Raw genomic sequence first — 6,000 nt, forward strand, 5'->3', positions numbered from 1 at the left:
TTGCGGATTGATGGAGAGACCCTCTGCTCTACTCCATCTATCCACAATATTAAGCGCTCTCTGCAAGCGCTCCGAAACCGTAGAAGCGAATCGTCCTCTAACAACCACTGCCAGGTCATCAGCAAAACCCAAGCAGTAGAAACTTTCCGCCGTCATTTTCACCAAGAGGTCATCGACCAGAATTGTCCACAGAAGAGGGGACAAAACACCCCCCTGCGGGCAACCCCGCGCCACCCTAACCTCTACCGAAAAATTGTCTAATGTGGCCATAACAGTGCGGCCTAATAAATTAGACTTGATCCACTGACAGATAGTTGGCGCCAGGCCTCTTCTTGACAGGGCATCAATTAACGACATAGGCGAGACATTATTAAAAGCCCCTTGTATGTCTAAAAACGCGGCCATTGCAAATTCTTTGTCCTCTTGGGACTTTTGAAGGAGCCTGTTAAAATCATCCAACGCAAGATCCACAGACTTGCCTGCCTGATAGGCATATTGACGATCACTAAGAGGTTGAATTCCTAGGATATCGTCCCGAATATGTCTGTCTACAAGCCTTTCCAATGTTTTAAGTAGAAAGGATGATAGACTAATCGGCCTAAATGACTGCGGTGCTTGGTCCCCTAATCTCCCAACTTTGGGAAGAAACACGACCTTCACCTTTTGCCATGTTTCTGGAATGAACCTCCAGGCCAAACAGCCTCTGAGAATTCTACACAGGAATGGCATCAACGCCTCCCCGGCCTTTTGCAAAAAGGCTGGATAGATTCCATCCGGCCCCGGAGATTTAAAGGGCTGGAACCGCGCGATCGCCCATCGTAACCTGTTTGGTTGAACGATGTGCATCGCAATCCTCCAATCCGCTCGTGAAGGCCTTCTTGGCACCTCCGAGCAAACCTCCTCGCATCCCGAGGCCGATAGCCGAGTGGATCCTGGAAAATGGGTACTCAAGAGTAATTCCAGGGTTTCCTCCATCGACTTAGTGTAGGTTCCGTCTTCCTTAACAATGAAACCTACTCTGCCCGCAGTACCTTCTTTCGCCAAGACTCTATGTATTCTGGCGCATTCTGGGGTGTCTTTAATATCCTCACAGAATGACCGCCAGGCGCTTCGCTTGGCCTTCCTTATTTCCTTATTGTACTGCGTCAGAACTTGTCTATATAAATCCCAGTCCTGGTTGTATTTGGCCCTATTAAATAGCCTTCTCACCTCTTTCCTCCTCTTTTCGAGGTGATTATTCCACCAGACTGTTTTCGACCTTTGCGGTCTGATCTTATCCCGGCAGTTTTCCTGATAGGCCTCTAGTATGGCCTCATTAATTTGGACCACTGCCTGTTCAATGCTCTCCGTCCTTCTAACATCAACCTTGAAGCTTGATAGGGACTCAGTGAGCAATCGGTTAAATCCCGCCCAATGCGTTTCTCTAGGGTTTTGCAGCCTCTTGATAACAAGGGGCGGGACGCATATATCGAATCTGATATGTCTATGATCAGAACAAGACGGCTCATCCGATACATGCCAGTTAACTACGTTATTTGACATGCAACGCGTGGCAAGAGTTAAATCCAGCACCTCCCTTCTAGTTGCAGTCACGAAAGTCGGGACTGATCCTATATTAGACACATGCAGCCCCTCACCAGAAATGAATTCTAAAAGTAACTTACCTCTGGCGTTGTCGTCGGTGCTTCCCCATGCAGTGTTGTGTGCATTGGCGTCACACCCCAGTATCAGCTGCAATCCCTCTCTCCGGCAGTGGGCAACAATGTCGCCTAACAGAGACGGGGGGCAGTCTTCATCACCGGGAAAATAGGCCGAGCAAACTATGAGTCTTCTTGGTCCTCCTTCGGTGTTGATGTTAAGAAGTGCTGTAACAAAATCTCCGGAGCAGAGCTCCGGTATTAGAGTACAGCTCATTCCATCCCTAAACACTATACAGGCTCTAGGTCTAGTAACGGACTTGCTGTATAGTGTCTTCCCCAGCTTGGGATTAAGGCCCCGGACCAACCCCCCATGGCACCATGGCTCCTGCAGTAGGGCCAAATCTAGCCCTTCGCTGTCAAACCTCTTACACACCACAGCCGAAGCAGCCCTAGCGTGATGGAGGTTTGCCTGCACCACTTTAAGTACCATGTAAAGCGTCCGAGGTGGGTGGAGCGACGTCCTGCGTCTCCGGGACTCTCTCCCGTGTCTCCGCGGGTTTTATCACTCGCCCCTGGCCTTTAGGCCTCTGGGGTAATGATCCGCTTCCACACGGGAGGTCGCCCATGGAGATCTCCATCGCCTCCACCCCTTCCTCCTTGGGATATCCTTCGCACGTGGGCAATACGGACAGAGCGTTACTAAGGGCCTCCATTTCCCCCTCCAAACCACTCTGCCCCCCTGGCGAAGACTCATTATCACTATCTTTATCAGCAAAGAACTGGTTGGGGTACTCTACGCGGATGATCTCGTTCTCCTTGATAACTGCTGGTTGGGTGCTCAGAAGAAATTAAACACTTTATCAAACTATTGTGATAAGAACTTATTGACAGTAAATGTCTCTAAAACAAAAGTAGTAATATTTAAGAAAGGGGGCTCTTTGAGGAATTGTAAGTCACTTTATTACAATGGAGAAAAATTAGAATTTTGTAAATCATTCAACTATTTAGGTGTTCCCTTCTTTTCTTCGGAAAAATTTTCTTTGACAGCGATGCTTTTGTTAAAGAAGCCAATTTAGCATCAAGTAAAGTGAGAGACATTTTAGTAAGATCAAAGTCTGACTCGTTAGATATCAAGTCGGAGTTGTTGAGGTCCTTGGTAAGATCGGTAATACTATATTGTGCGGAAGTGTGGGGCCCTTCGTATCATCAAAAGTTAGAAGTTGTTGCACTCAGATTCTATAAATCGATTGGCTGGTAATACCCCTAATCATTTTGTCCGTTTAGAAACGGGAACTAGTCGTATAGAAAATGAGATTCTTATAAAAATGGTTAAATGGAGGCAAAAAGTCCAAATTATGAGTGACGTTCGCCTTCCAAAACTTTGTATGAACAAACTGTCGGAGTTAAGTGAAAATTGCCGTAATAACAACATAAAGTATAAGTAGCTTTCGCAATTAAGAGAGAAACTGGCCACAATTGGAGCAGCTTTTATATTAGAAAATAAAAATTCTAACTCTTTTAAATGTGATTTAAGGTGTATATCTAAAAAAATCAGGAATCACACTTTGTCGGAAGATATAATTTTAGTTATAAACTCTCGCTTCAATAATAATACAGATTAATCAGTATACTGACAGAAATAGAAAACTATTTGAAACTTAGAAATAATTTGAGCAAGCAAAGTTTGATTATCCAGCTACGATTGTGCTATCCTAAATACTTCAGAGTTTTTTTTAAAGGTGAACTGCATCGTTTTGGCGAAGATAACTGCCAAATTTGTAATTTAGAGAGTACAGACGACCTTTACCATTTTCTATTAAATTGTCCCATGTATAGGAATAGTAGAGAGAAATATCTTAATAAATATATCTGTAACAATAGTGATCAGAGTTCAAATGTTGCTCGATTGTTAGAAATCAATGATGTGGCCAAAATTAACGATATTTACTATTTTATTTGTCAAGTTTTAAAGATTAGAAATTTATTATAGATATGCAACAAAAAGTAGATTGATTTCTAAACAGATGGCTACACCCATGAAAGATGTGTATACATGTGTCTATGCATCCAGTAGGTATATTATATTCTATTTTCTTTCTAATATTTCAATGAAGAACATTCTATGTTGGTTATTATTTTGATTCTATTTCTTTTTCTTTTATTATTGGCTTTAGTCATCATTTTGATGTATAATAGTGGGTAGTATTTTAGTTTTTAAATAAAATATGTAATAATATTTAGTTTTCTCTATTAGTAATGATTCTTTTTTCTTTATTAATAAATTCATTTGGATTGTTTTTTTTTCTTCTTCTTGAGGATGTAATCTGTAATATGAATGTAATTTGTGGACCAGACTCACTGGCTGTAAAATTTTGTATTTTAAAAGCCAAATAAATATCTTATCTTATATACTACCCACTAGAAACAATTACACATCCCTCGACGGTACTCTTTACATATTGTACTGTCTGTACAGCTATATTGATGTATATAAGCTTATATCAAATCACTTCATACACCCGACATAAGTTTCTATGACTTACAAAAAACAGAATCTCGGACGAAGAAGTGGCGAAAATGAACCCTCATAAATAAATACAAGGCATGCATCTCTGACGTTGCTCCTCTATTCTTCAGCAGCAATCCTCTTCTTGCCACTTACCTGATGCTCTATCTGGGGTCTTATAGGCGTACGCCACACTTGGAATCCACACACTAAAATTAAGACCAGCAACGAATAAATGGACAACAGACTACTTGGAAGAAGCATTAAATTGCCCACAGAACGCTAACGTTAAAGAAACAATATTATCCTCAAACCTATGTGGATTTACGGAAAAGAGCTGTAGGGCTCAGCCAGATTTAAAAACATACATGCTATGCAGACATTCCAATCAAAACTACTCTTACAGATAGTCATCGTAGAACACTGATCCTTTCTGTGACAAAATACTGTCCACAACGATCTCAACCTGTTCGTACAACTAAAGACAAAATATCAAGTTCAGCTCTGCTCTCTGTACTTCCTCTGACCCTTTTGTACTGTCTCTTGTCTCTACTGACTGAATCGCCAGTAGCCCTCGAAACTTCTTTGAAGCCTGATCATCATGTAGGGTGTGCTAATCCTCTCTCTTCCTACTCATCACGCACCGTGCACATTTTCACTGATGTATACTTACAATAAATATTTAAATCGAGATGTTAAATTAATTAATTTTTAAAAAAGGGCAAATCGAATTTATAATTAATTATTCTCTTTTAATTTATGATTTAACTTGAGAAGAGAAAAAACATTTTTGTAAGATGATAATGTAGGATTTTGGCTATCAGTTACTTGCTATCAATGATATTTTCAATCTTCCATGGTATTTAAAACTAATATGAAGAGGAAAAGTTTTGCATTTTCCTACTTTTACAATTCTTTCTTTAAAATGGAACAAATTGCCAAAGTAGGATCTTTTTTAACATTATTCTTCTCATTAGGATGAAAAAATTAATGCCATAAGAATAATGACTGAAACTGGCAATAATTTTTTCATCCTATTGAAACTATGATTCAGTCACCAAAAATAATGAACAGTAATTATTCTTCTCATACAGCTGTCCGACCGTGCAATTTCTATAAGATTACTTCCCTAGCCAGAAAAAATGCACTGCACAGCAGCATGCGAAAAAAGAAGCATTAATATTGATTGGGATGCACGGTGTACAGTCTGCCATTTTTAGTTTCTTTCAATATGTCAGGTTGGGTGCCGACACGCTATCCTCACCGAATACAGCAATCCAAATGCGTCAATTTCACATAACCTGAAGATATCCGTTAACGTTGTAGCCGCTAGATACTGTTGCACATTGAAATCTATGAACATTCAGATTAACAACGCAATCAGAAACGTTGAAATGAAATCATAAAATATTTACTAGAGCGTGTGTTGTTTTTATGTCCAACGGATTGCACTGTTTAAAAAAAACAAACATGTTTTTACCTATCACGGAGGTGACAGCTGTATATAATAAGTATATCAAAACAAACCCCATTCGAATGCAACGATTTTCAAAATTTCAAAGCAATCGGTGAAGAACTTTCGAGGATTTAAGATTTTAAACAAACGAAAATTTACATTTTTATTTAAAAGTAAAGCAATGCCTATTTTTCAGGCGGGTTTTAACGTCCAACTACCAAACTAGGTGCCGTGGATAGAGGCGATTAGCAAACATACTTTACTACAAACTTCTCATATTAAACATTAAATAAAATTCAAGGTCTAGACCGGAAATCGAACCTAGTACCACATTCATCTTAGCTTTGCAGATTTCGCCTCTACCGCGGTAACTCATTTTTACTTGTATAGATTTCGGA

The sequence above is a fragment of the Rhodnius prolixus genome, unplaced genomic scaffold, assembly GCF_049639745.1.
Source record: "Rhodnius prolixus isolate KJV_2025 unplaced genomic scaffold, Rpr scaffold_8, whole genome shotgun sequence".
Taxonomy (NCBI): domain Eukaryota; kingdom Metazoa; phylum Arthropoda; class Insecta; order Hemiptera; family Reduviidae; genus Rhodnius; species Rhodnius prolixus.